The sequence below is a fragment of the Adelges cooleyi genome, unplaced genomic scaffold, assembly GCF_023614345.1.
Source record: "Adelges cooleyi isolate 19-005CV unplaced genomic scaffold, UGA_ACOO_1.1 ACOO_flye_CR_arks_rails_tigmint_CR_PRNA_1, whole genome shotgun sequence".
Lineage (NCBI taxonomy): Eukaryota > Metazoa > Arthropoda > Insecta > Hemiptera > Adelgidae > Adelges > Adelges cooleyi.
This window is the reverse complement of record NW_026095751.1, coordinates 6610827-6623916: the sequence shown is the minus strand read 5'-3', so window position 1 is coordinate 6623916 and position 13090 is coordinate 6610827. Positions and strand designations below refer to the sequence as shown.

The following is a 13090-nucleotide window of genomic DNA, read 5'->3' as shown; positions in this document are numbered from 1 at the left end:
TATCAGTGACTTGGGCATAAAATAGCTTAGTACTTAAAACAATTACTATCATACGGCTTTAATTATATTTTATACTACTTTTACAATTACAACATTAGGAATAAATAATTTTAGTAATGGTTTAATCTGACATATTCGATAAATTTATATCAACGATACATTAATACTGTGAAGTAATACTAATATTGTTACAAATTATGTACTATTAGCATTTTAGTTCTAGTTGTAACTCGGCCGATACGAGAAAATATGTGATGTTTTTATGGTGTTATTAGGTTTGTTAATCTGTTAAGCGAAATCGAAGTGCAATTTTTATAAACTCAAAACCAATATACTGACCTCTGTTCGGATTTTATTTCATTTCGGATGTCAATATTATCGTATCGAAATTTGGCGAAACAATCATTGCAGGACCATAATGGGGTGCATATGGCCTAGAAACAACTAAAATCGTGAGATTCAGGGGATTGTTCGCCACATGCTCGGCAAGCAAATCAATTAATTTTGAAAATCGCTAAACGTTCACTTGAAGTATACAATTCTGTAAACATCGAATACCACGCTCGAGCAACGGCACTATCAGTTAAGCCGCTAAACGTTTAATGAACTCGAATCCGCATTGGACAACAAAAATTAGGTGGAAAAGCTCAAAAACCTAGGATATATTTTAAGCCTTAAAAACCATTTTAGAATTGAAAAATAATCTTTGATTTAACTGAAAACAAAAATTATTTCTTATAACAAATAAAAATATGTTTGTTACTTCACTGAAAGAAAAATCACTACCGTATTCATAAAAAACCAAGTTGGGTTAACAATACTCCTATTGCTATGCAGCCAACAAGATTTTATTAAAATATGGAATCTTTCTTGTTTAGTATATGGAGTATTATTTTTGTGGTTAAGGGTTTATTTGAATATTTTATTGCTTCATTTCTTTATTAAATAACCATAAGTAATTTATTTATTTATTCGGACAAATGTCCAATTCACAATATATTTGTATAAATAACAATAATATAATATAAATATAAATACAATATATAACCACAAGTGTTGCTTAATTTTTTTCTAATGTTTCTCGTTCTTTGAATAATTATCAATATCTTGAAATATAATAACTACCCAGAAAACGAATAAATCTACTGATTACTTTTGTTAAGTGATATTGTTAACTTGATCGTTTTTTATAATTTAAATATTTAAGTACTATTGAGGTGTATTGTCGATATGAAAGTATATTACATATTTATAATAATGTTATATTATTTGAAATTGTTAATATCAAGATACAATTAAATAATTGAATAATTAATAGATATGTGCAAAATATATAAACTCGCAGAAATTTAGATAGCTTTTCTCCGCCTGTGATTGGCTGTAAATTATACATTATCAGGCAATTATATGCGCGCCAAAACTTCAGTTTGTAAATTATTTATACGACTAGTAGAATTGAAATATAGAGAATAATTAATTATCAAGACCCTATACAATGTTCAGATTTTAGTATGCTTCATTTATTTTGTATTTAAATGATCATTATAATATTGGTAAAATAAAAATAGTAAAAATAATAAGATACAAGTATAAATAAATATTGCAATGAAACTATGTAATATGTAAGTACCGTAGGTATACAGTAAAAATAATTTAAAATACAATTTTTTTTTTTAACAATTTTAACATATTTATATTTGACCAAGAGTTTGTGTTAAATATTAAGTATTTTCTCAACAATATAATCCCTAATATTGTTTAGTATTTAAATAATATATACTGTTCATTATATATTTTGATATTTATTGTAATGAATGTTGTTCTTAATTAATTCATATAAATTAAAAACAATATTACAATAATTGTTATCTAGGTAATATCTATCAATGCATCTCCGTTTGTTTCTATCTACAGAGACTTCCTTTAATTCCTTTTCAAAAGTGCTTTATTTGAGTCCAACATACTTTAGTTTATCCTTATCTTCAGGAAAATGAATGTAGTTCATTTCTTGCTTTCTACATGATCCTGTACTCTGTTTTCGAGCGATGTACAAGCACATGTGTTGTTACCCATACACCGTAATAAGATTGACTATAGTTTTTTTTAAGAAAATTGGATATATTTTAGATCCCATTTTAGATCTACTTCTAATTAATTTTCAGTACTACAGTTACTAATTCTGACCCACCTTAGTACCAATCGCATACGATTACGGATCGATAGAGAACTATACACAACAACGGCGACCAATTTTATGCGGGTTTCTCGCCGTCAACAGAGGTAACCGTCATCATGTATAGTTTATGGGCAGGCGGATGGTAAACTAAAACGAGGGTAAGTTTCTTGACGACAGGAATCCCGCATAAAATCGGTAGCCGTTCTTGTGTATAGTACCGCTTATCTGTATATTTTAAAATCAATCGTTTCAATACATATGTATTGTTGTATTGTTTTTAAAGATAATACATATCATTTTGATTATACAATATTGGATATTATTAAAAGTTAACAATTACATTTATACATATATTATAACAAATAGGTATTATATTATAACTTTAAGAGAACGGCAGATCCCCTATTTATTAAGGAGCTAGGTAAAGGCAATTTGTTCACAGTCTTTATTTTATGGTTAACCGTGATGTGTAATTATTTATTAATTTCTTATCACTTTCTACTTATTTTATTTAATTAGAACTTTTTTTTGGTAGGTAATTTATTTTGTTTATTTTTATCACATCCTTGACAGCGATTTATAAGAAACATTTTCATCTAAACATGTTCACGAAAAACAAAAAAAGGTAACCTTCAAAGTGATTTTAGATATAAAACACTTATAGCAAATAAGATAGAGGACAAAAAAAAGGAAATCTTAAGTCAATATGATGAATACAAAAAACAATTTTTTAAATCTTTGTAATTTTTTTCTGATTGATATTTTGAAAAACGTCAATAGTAGGTTACAAGCTACAACCTATGATTTTGTAATAGATTTTAAAAATTTAAGATATTGGGTATACATTTTTTTTAACTTCCAAAGAAGCTAGGTTCTCCTCTCCCTCCCTGCCTCTCCGTGTGAGCACCCTTGATAGTACATATATAGTTTTTTTTTTTTTACTTCAGACGTAACAATAAAATGCGTGCACCATGCCATATTTACCCAACCATCTAGGATGTGTACTTTTTTAACCGATCCGACGGACCTACTATTACGCCCATACCTCGCAATTGAACTAATATTTATGAGTTTGTGATGGAATACTTTTATTACCATTTTGTATGACACATTTATATCGTCGATCAACGTCACTGAAAGTTCAAAACAAATTTTCTAAAAACCTTATGACTTCTCAACCACAAAGTAAACGAACGATGAAGTTTTGCAGAGTTTGGCCCATTTCTCAAATAAATACTAAACAAGTCCATCGGTAAACAAAAAATACTTTCATGTATTTTTCTTCGTTTAAGCGATTTGACGATACTATTATAAAGGACACGAATCACCGTCACGACGCGTCGTACCGAAGACAATTTTTGTCCAGGAAAAAATTCTTTAAATATGCAATGGTCAACCATTCAATTTTAGCAGTGTGTATTGTAAATAGTAGTTTTTGAGTACTGTACAATTATTAGCGAATATCTATAAAATCCTATTTAAGTATAAAAATTGGTTATTTTATATAAAACAACAAATTAAATAAAAAAATGTATATTATATTGTCTATTAAAAGTCATGTACGAGTATGTGAGTTTGTCTACTAAAATTGTGACTCGATATAAATACAACTGTGAAATGTTTACGAAGTTCCCTAAGCATTTAAATAGTTTATAATATTAAAAGCCATGGAAATAAACAAAAAAATGCTGGTCTCTCAAATACAGAGTAAACAATACTAAATAATAATAATAGTAAATAATAATGATAAAAACATATGCTGACGTAGTAGCATGAATATATTTTTTATGACAAACAAAAGAATGCATTATCGAGAACAGTACGAATGAAATAATCACTGTGATAAAAAATCCTTAACGATTTTAACATTGTGTATTCGTATCACATAATATTATGACGTTAGTGCTTTTTCAGCTATAAAGAACATTAACATAAATATAACCGCAAAAGGTTGTAAAATATAAAGACTACGAGGAGAAAAAGAATAAAAAAAAATCAACTAAGTCTTAGAAATTAAGCTTATACCTAAAAAAATATGTTTCATATGATTAAAACTTTTACAATAGCAATATTTACACATTTCATATTATTGTGATTGGTTGTGTATTCTACTATGTCTAGGAGATATTGAATATTTATACACATATTTTAAATGGGGTTAGTTCAAAGCCTACGGATCTCCTACAGGTAAATAACAATTTAATGTGTTCATTACGAATGAGAGCTAATGATATGTATTTTATCTGTATCCTTTGTTTATTAAAAAATATTCTTTATTGCTTTAATTTACTTTTTGGCTTTTACTTTGTGGTAAATGACAATTATGTGTTTTTATTATAATTTCTACGTTTGTGATCATAAAAAACACATATTAGTTATATATACGACATTTTACAATAATCAGATAACCATGTTTGTCGGTGTACATTGGTATTTTAAATGTAATTATAATTTCGTCGCATTGCCTTTCTGTGGTGTGTTCTACTCTATATATTATTATTTCCAAAAAAAAGTAAAACAAATGTTTTAAAACAATTTTAAATTAATACAAATATTTTTTTTAAATATCGTAGCGCAAAGTTGTAATGTTACTTTATATTATTTATGTAATACAATATACTATATAGTATATAATATATAAATAAAGATTGGAGGTTTGCATTTAAAACAAATGATTATATTATTTTTCTATTTTGCCGTCTAATATTTTTGTCGATTGTGTGGGTATCGACAGGTTACAATAATTATTGTTTGGATTCTTCATTAAATTCGGCGAATTACGCTTTTAATTTTTTATCGCGCTCTCTAAGCAGTCTCTCTCTGTCTCTCTCTCTATCATTCCCTCGTGGCTTTCGTTATACAATAAAAAACGCATCGCGTGCTTGGGCTCATTACGTCCTAGTGGGTCATACACAAACGATGATACGGCACGCCAACGTGACTTCTGTTTTATGGGTAAATTATGGTATTTCACAAAAAAAAAAAACAGAAAAAAATATATTCTATAGATAACGAGACTCTGCGTAAATACATATATAATGTAAAACTATTATACGTCGGCCGGCCGATAAAATGTCAAACACAAGTGGACTTTATATATCGGATAACCTAAAACACGATGGCGCGGCGGTTTGACGAAAATTATTTTCAAAACTTTCGGCGTATTATACAATAGGTTTCATCGGTCTACATTGGCAACAGCTATAATTATTATTATTATTATATAGCACATTTGCTAGTGGTTTCGTTTTGTAAATGTAACAATAATAATAGTAATAAACGCGAGGTGTCACATACGGGTACACGGAAAAATACGTATTCGGGCAAAAGCTGGCTAATGGAAACGCTCAGTTTAACACTACAAGAGTCGGCAAAGATAAAAAAAAAGTCAAACCTAACGTAGGTATAGGGTACTCGTATAAAATATGTACCAAATAATATAGATATGTATATATATAATATATTACATAGCTCGGTCGAATGTAACGTTGGGAAATAATATTCATAGTAAAAATGTTATGACGGTGTATGTTGTTATTATAGTGTACACCATCGACACTTATAGTGTGGAGGCACGTCAGGTCGGACGTTGTACATTGTTTGCGTTGTCATGAGCTGTTTTTAAAGTGGAAAAATCACACGTGGTGCAGAGTAAGTTTACTTTTGAGTCCATTTACCGTAAGACCCGGCGATAAGCTCGGTCGTCGCGCATACGACATCGAGTATGATACTTACACACACTCACATACAAGCACAAAGTAAACATTCTCCCTGGTCGTGCACGAGAGTTTTGATAATATACTGTATTCGGTTGCACCTATTGAAAGCGATTTTTTTCCTCCGCTCATGCTGTCAAAGAGCCACGGAGTCGCCTATACGGATGTCCACACCTATTCGAACGCACTGACGTGTCAAATTCGAATGAATAACTGATAATAACATGACGTTTGAATGGTGAAAACCGCGCTGTATAACCCACCATACTATCGCCTATCTCGGCCCGTGTAAATGGCGTTAAGCTTGAAAGAATTTCAATGGTCTCCCGAGCGATTCGTACGAATATCCGGGCCCATTAATATCTGCAGTACACGCGCGTTGGAGTGCGTGCCAACATGGTACACTACACTATATCTACGGCCGATAATAGACAATATTAAGTAGAGTCGTAAATTCTTCAGGCGGTTCTACCGAATATGAATTTCGCTCATAGGTATATAGTACACATATAACAGGAACAATATAATACTCTTGTAAAATAAAGAACGCGCCGGTTATATCGAGATATTTTTTTCCGTGACATTTCCGAACGCGGTTCACCCGTTCGATTAAGTGAATAATAATCATAAAGAAAAAAATATATATTTATATATAGTCGGCCTTTTTACATTTTTTTTTTTCTATTAGTTTCGTCGACTTTGTACGGTCGTCATCTTTTGTGCCACCACTCATTTCAAAAAAAAAAAAATGGTCCAATGGAGTTGCTGTGCAAGCCACTCGAAATGGTCCGGTTTTCTTTTTGTTATCGCTGAATATCGGTAAGGACGTCGTTCTACTCAACAATATTACATTCTTTGTCGTGATTTTAATGGCATGCGTGTCAATAGCTACAGATCAGAATATATATTTAGTATGTAAAAGTCCGCCCATGGTACCTCAACCCTCCGGGCGTATTACCTACATTAGACATATGTCGGGATAACCAGTTTTTTTGCATTGAAATAATTAATAACCCCTAACTTTCTGCTCGAAAGTATCTATTAATTTGCGCTGTGGCCAATCGTTGAGATAATCATGCGATAATATTATAGGTATGCATTAATGTATTATTTAACGTACACTGCGATTATGATTGATCCAAATTTTGTTATGTTAATATTTCGTAGCTGTTTAAATTTTAAAATGAATTTCAACAATAGTAATGCATTCATTATTTGTTATACCTATGTGTGTTTATTGTTTTAATAAACGCAAAAGTTTATTTGAAAATAGCATGCTTGATACCTATAATACAGTTTGTAAATATATATAATAGATTTTTATTTGTATAAATAAGTCGCCGGTAAAAGCATTTTTTTGTCACACAATCGTATATTATTTTACAAGCATATTAAAAATTAGACTGTAATCGCGTTTATTGGTAGTTTGTAGGTACGACTAACGTAGGCACAACCAAACAATCGTTATGCCTTTTGGAAGCGATTTCACAAATGCAAAATTCGATTTGAAACACATTACGTTTAGTCGTTCGAAGCACATTAAATAATTTGTATTTGCGCGGGCCCGTCACAATGCGAGTAATCTCTTTCAATGGGGTTTGCGGATCATTAGTAATTTAGTTTCGTCCCTGAATTCGTCTGTGCATTGTACGTATTGATCAGTCTGTAAAATGGTATAGTGCACTAACGACTGAGGAATTTAGATGTAGGTACAAATAATATAATGAGCGATTAACAGCGATATTTTAAACGTAGCTGATTAATATCATTGAAAATCATACACATTTTGAATGATTTCGAAATGTCACTTTAATCACTTATTTGGAACACAAGCTTTTGTATAGAAAACTAAAATACAAATACTATAACTGAAACGCACAAAACGAACAAAGCTACCACTTAATAATTGTATCTAATTTTTTTTATGTTCACAACAAGTAGACTGCCAAGCTTTTATTTTTACATGCGTTTAAGTACCAATTACGGTATTCGTGGTAGTCAACATGTGAAATAGTTTTTGTAAAACATTTATACAACACGATAAAATGGATGTTTTTTAATAATGAATTTTCAAAATGTATAATTCTCTACATTACAAAAATAAATATATTTACCATGTAGGCATAGAAAGATAGATATATGTTATTTGTGTTAATTGCAATCGATAACTATTTTTTTTCGTGACTATCTATTAGAAAAAAAGTTAAGAGTATACACACTTGATGCAGATACATCAATACATGAATATGTCCTGATAATTATATGATTATTTTCGAGCCACATGCACATATTTTCTATAGGAACGTTCAGCGTGATTCGCTGATTTTCTTATTGACCCCCAGCCAAACGACATATGATTCTTAGGAATATTATACTATGTTTTTTTTACGATATATAACAGTATTTTATTTTTCAAAACGTATAAAGTAACAACAATTGTCTATTACCTCAATATAATTCGTAAGTAAACAAAGTATATGTGTCTATATCTATGTTACTACACTATTAAGAGATAAAAACAAACAAATGTTGAATGATATTACTCCATAGATTATAATAAATTAAAATAATTCAAAAATACTTGAAAGACGTTTCTTATTTAATTGATCATATTATAGATTTTAATTAGTATCGTCAAACCCTGACATCAATAACCAGAACTTTGGGTTGCAGTATTTCATCAAAGCTTATGGTTATCCGTAGTCGACGATGTATGCAGTATGCTGTCATCCTTGGAGTACGTTCATATGAACAGTTACACGGAAATCTCATCAACCGCAATGTAATCAACCATAACACAATTATGCTAAATATACAAAGAAAATTATATCTAGATCGGAAACAGTCATTTTGCAAGTGTGTTAGTCCGGATCGGTACAATAATTTATCTAATTGAGACTATACTTTTGTCGTTATACTTCTTATTGCTATTTTACCTGTTTTGTATACTTTTATGTAAAGTGTACTTAAAGTTGTCGAAATTATCTTTGGTGAGGTTCAGTTATATATGTATTCAGGGCGGCTACGATGATGGCCGAAATAAATTAATAATAATAAAAATAAAAATAATGATACATCTAAACTTGGTTAATCGTTGCCGTGCCTTTTGAGAGACGCTCGCTGGAACCTATTTGTTTAATGTGTTGAAGTTTCTCTTCCACTCGTTGGTCCGACCACCGTCTAGCAATGTGTTTTTCTCAAGTTTACCGACAGAAAAATATAGATCGTCTTCCATTTTGGCGGCAACACAATAAATGCGCCGTGATTGATGCAAAGGTTACGTTAAAAATGATTATGGTCGAGCACGGTATTAAGTATCTAATTAACTATCACCCTCCTCGTCTTTCCGCCCAGGTTTTTAACGACTTTTTCATTTCTTATCCGCCCAACAATGGGCCCAATGTAAGGACAAAATATGTCTGTTTCCGAAATTTGACCTTTACGTTTAACGATGACGTTAGGCGCGGTCATTGGCACAGGCTGACGTTTACAGTTTACTCCTGCACACTATCGGATTACAGAATAATTATATACTTACAAGCTTGCGTTGTCACGATTGTTGTTCAATTCGGCGCTACCGAGTAGAAAACGAAATGTATGGGGACAATAAAAACCAATTCAGTTCATTTCAAGAACTATTTGTTAAATATTCAACTCAGCGGTACACTGAGGGATACTAATTGTAAATAGTTTGATTTATATAATTTCTATACAGACTATTTAAAAATATCCACTCAATACTTCGTTGCAAATACGGGGTGCATACATTTTGATTTTATGATACATAAGTCTTGCATGAAAAACAAGCAAACGTATTAGTTTATCGTTCTAGTATTTGTGTTCACATTTCTAGTCCTTATTTACTTGAAATAAATGGAAACGATTAAAAAAAATATTAATAACGTTGGCAACACTTTTGTGCTTATGGTCTTATACTAACTCATATAAATTTAAAACCGTAACGGTTGCTAGGGTTTAATATGATCTAGACGGGTTATACAAAATATGTAGATGAATTATTTAATGATAAAAAACCATACATGTTTTTTTGTCAATTTCTTCCCAAACGGCACTATGTAATACATAAGTAATTCTCCGTTTTCCGAGTATTTTTATTAATATCGGAAACCGTTTCTCATTATTTACTGTGCATTATTATAATATTCATACCTTAACAGCTAATCTGTATGTTAGATCATTATATTATTGTATAAGGAAACATTTTCCATGTTTGATTTCTCAGTAACACTGTATTTTAATTGAAATGTTTTTTTTATTAAAAATGTACGAATCGAGAGGAAATAAAGTCCATTAGTAAATACACAACATAAATAGAAAAGCAAGAGTTGGAAAAAATGCAACAGCAAAATACAGTGTTTAGTAAAATTTAAATATATATTTTTATTTAATATTTGTATTCGTTATTTAATCATTTTTACTATAGTAGGTTCTTAGAATTTAGGCAACTTGTATACTATAGAAATACAAATTTTAAAAATAAATTATCGTTATTTAGGAGACAGTATTATTATAATATTTAACATATTAAATTATGTTTTTAATGAATCATCAGTTAGATATTTAAGTTAGGAAATAAAAAAAAAAATCAAGATTTTTAATATTTAAAATTAAATCGTCGTTTATTTATCGTTAAATAGTTTAGTTGATTTATGAGTGTTTAAATTCAGACGATATTTATAAAATAATTTTTTGAACTAAAACTTATTTTTGAAACAAAAAACAAAATAAACAATGTATTATTCAATTATTCCTACGTCCTACGGTCTATTTAAAGTTATAATATGTTAGCCATAAGCCATTGTAGTTGTCAGTGATGGGTTAAAGTAAATAAAGCATTTCTACTAGGGACGTGCGAATAACGATGAATTGAATTAAATAAAGAGTTCAATATTGAGTATTTAACAATAATATTTATATAATCATCATTATTTATAATACAATTTAATATAATTATTCATGAGTATTTCGTTGATTTGGTTGGATGAATAATGAAGTTCAGTAATGACAGTTCATGAATAACCATTATTGCATTTTTTGTAAATAATTAATAAAACAGTAATTATATTATTTGGTAAATATTATTATTTATTTATTGTTTATTATTCATCTAGTCAATGATTAAAATGGACGAGCCTATGCTGAACTTCAAAGATAAAACTTTAATTTAAATGTATTGCTTGTGTTAAAATATATGGTTTAAGTCTTAATTTATTAACTAAAACGTATATATTTTACCCTAAATAAAGCATCAGATATTGTTAGAGTCTCTTAAAAGTTTAATTTTTTTTTTTAAACCTCAACACATTTACTGTAATATGATATATTTATAATTCCAATGCAATCAGATTACAACATGTAGGTTTGACAAAACGTGGGATATTCAAAGTCCTAAAACATTCATACACGGATAGACGTTCAACTTATGTATCAGGAAAAACTAAAAAAAAGAATTGTTTTTATTATTAATTTTAATCAATTTTTTTTAAATTAAATTTCGTAAACTAAATTGAAAAAGTAACACAAATTTTCGGTTTTTTGAATAATTTTTTTTTCAAATAAATAAGCGTACTTTTAGATTGAGTAATTTTTGATAATTCAATTCGTTGATAAATTAATTAAAATTTGAATAATCTCTAATAAACCCCTCATTTCTACACTATCATAATGATAACGTACTTTATTTAAATGCATGTCATAGCTACACAATTTTTATTTGTTGATTAGGTAAATTTATCTTTAATTTAAGTCATATTATACATTTATTCATAAGTATTTTTTGGCTACTATGTTGCTTAATAGCAGCATAGTATATATAGCTTATATACAATTTAAGTTTAGAGCTTCATATATACTCTATGTATATAACATATATCATACCTATCATATTATACTTAGATATTTATTTTGATGATAATTTTGATATAGTTTAACATTTAGAGTTATAATAAAAACTTGACTTACCCTATCATTGGTCTGTTAAATTCAGCGTTTTGGTTTTACATAACTGCGATTGTTTACCTGTTAATGAAAAGAGATTTAAGTATATTAAAAAAATTAAACGTATGTTTTTACAAAAAAAAGTAAATTATACATTTGTTACTGTATACCGAACAATCGCATTACGCTTAAATATTTTTTATTATTTTTTTCGTGTACAATTCCACGGATAGGAAACTAAAATATATAATAATATAGTAGGACATAAAAATTGACCATTTTCTAGCTTAGAGTTGAATAAACGTAGTGATTAAATGACATTAAATCTACGTCGACCATACAATTATTCTTATTTTAATAACGGACTTGTTCTTCTTATTTTACACTGTTTCTAAAAAATCATTCTTTAATGTACCTTTAATGCACATTTTACACCATTTTTAAACTCATATATATTTTTAAATCTCAGACCTATCGAGATATTTTTGATTTCTCAATGAGAGAGCCGCGAAAATTACTTGGAAAATGTTTTGTCTAGTCTTGGAATGGAAGTAAGATCATATGTACATATTCTTATTTAAAATAGAACGACTTAGGGTGTCACCAGCTCTAAAGGGGAATTTTTTTTATGAAATAAATGTTCCCTGTGTGTCACCGGCCTTAACATTCTACCCGTGTGTATATTTGTATGTTTTTTTTGTTTATTTTAGCATGACAATCAATAGGTCTTAAACACTATAAATTTATTTAATTAAAAAAAAACTAAAATATTTTGATTTTAAGGAAGTTTAAGTCAATAATATGGCAGTTTCTTTTAATTCTTTTTTTCTTCTTTTTTTATATAAAGCCTTTAATAATACCTTTTTAATTGTTGCTGCTCTCATTTCATAATTTATATTGTGTAAACATCATTATTAAAATAATTTATTTTAGATTTTATAATAATAATAATTGTAAAAAGTATATTTGCGAGTAGATTGAACTCGCGTTGTTTGTTTGAATGCAATTTATTGTTTCAGCTTAATATGAATAATTAAATGACTAATGGCATGCCACCAACACGCCATAACCAAAAAATATGTATTTTAATTAATTACTTAACCTGCTAAACAACACACTTATTGATTATGTTTTATGATATATAAGAGTTATTACCTATTTGATTATAATTGCTGTTGCAATTAAGTAGACGTATGTAATTTTTCAGTTTGAAACATTTTAAATTTTAATATGGACTATA

The 13090-nt window shown here is 28.8% G+C and overlaps 1 protein-coding gene across 3 annotated transcripts in view; it reads right to left on the bottom strand.

Moving 5' to 3' along the window:
• The window catches only part of LOC126847706 (small conductance calcium-activated potassium channel protein), a 168364-nt gene that overhangs the window by 106209 nt on the left and 49065 nt on the right, over positions 1-13090 (bottom strand). For 2 of the 3 annotated variants that reach the window (XM_050588094.1, XM_050588087.1), the window contains exon 3: positions 11875-11931. The exons of the other annotated variant lie outside the window; for it this stretch is intronic. The gene's annotated coding sequence lies outside the window, so the exon portion shown is untranslated. The remainder of the gene's footprint in view (positions 1-11874; positions 11932-13090) is intronic. 3 annotated transcript variants of the gene reach the window in all.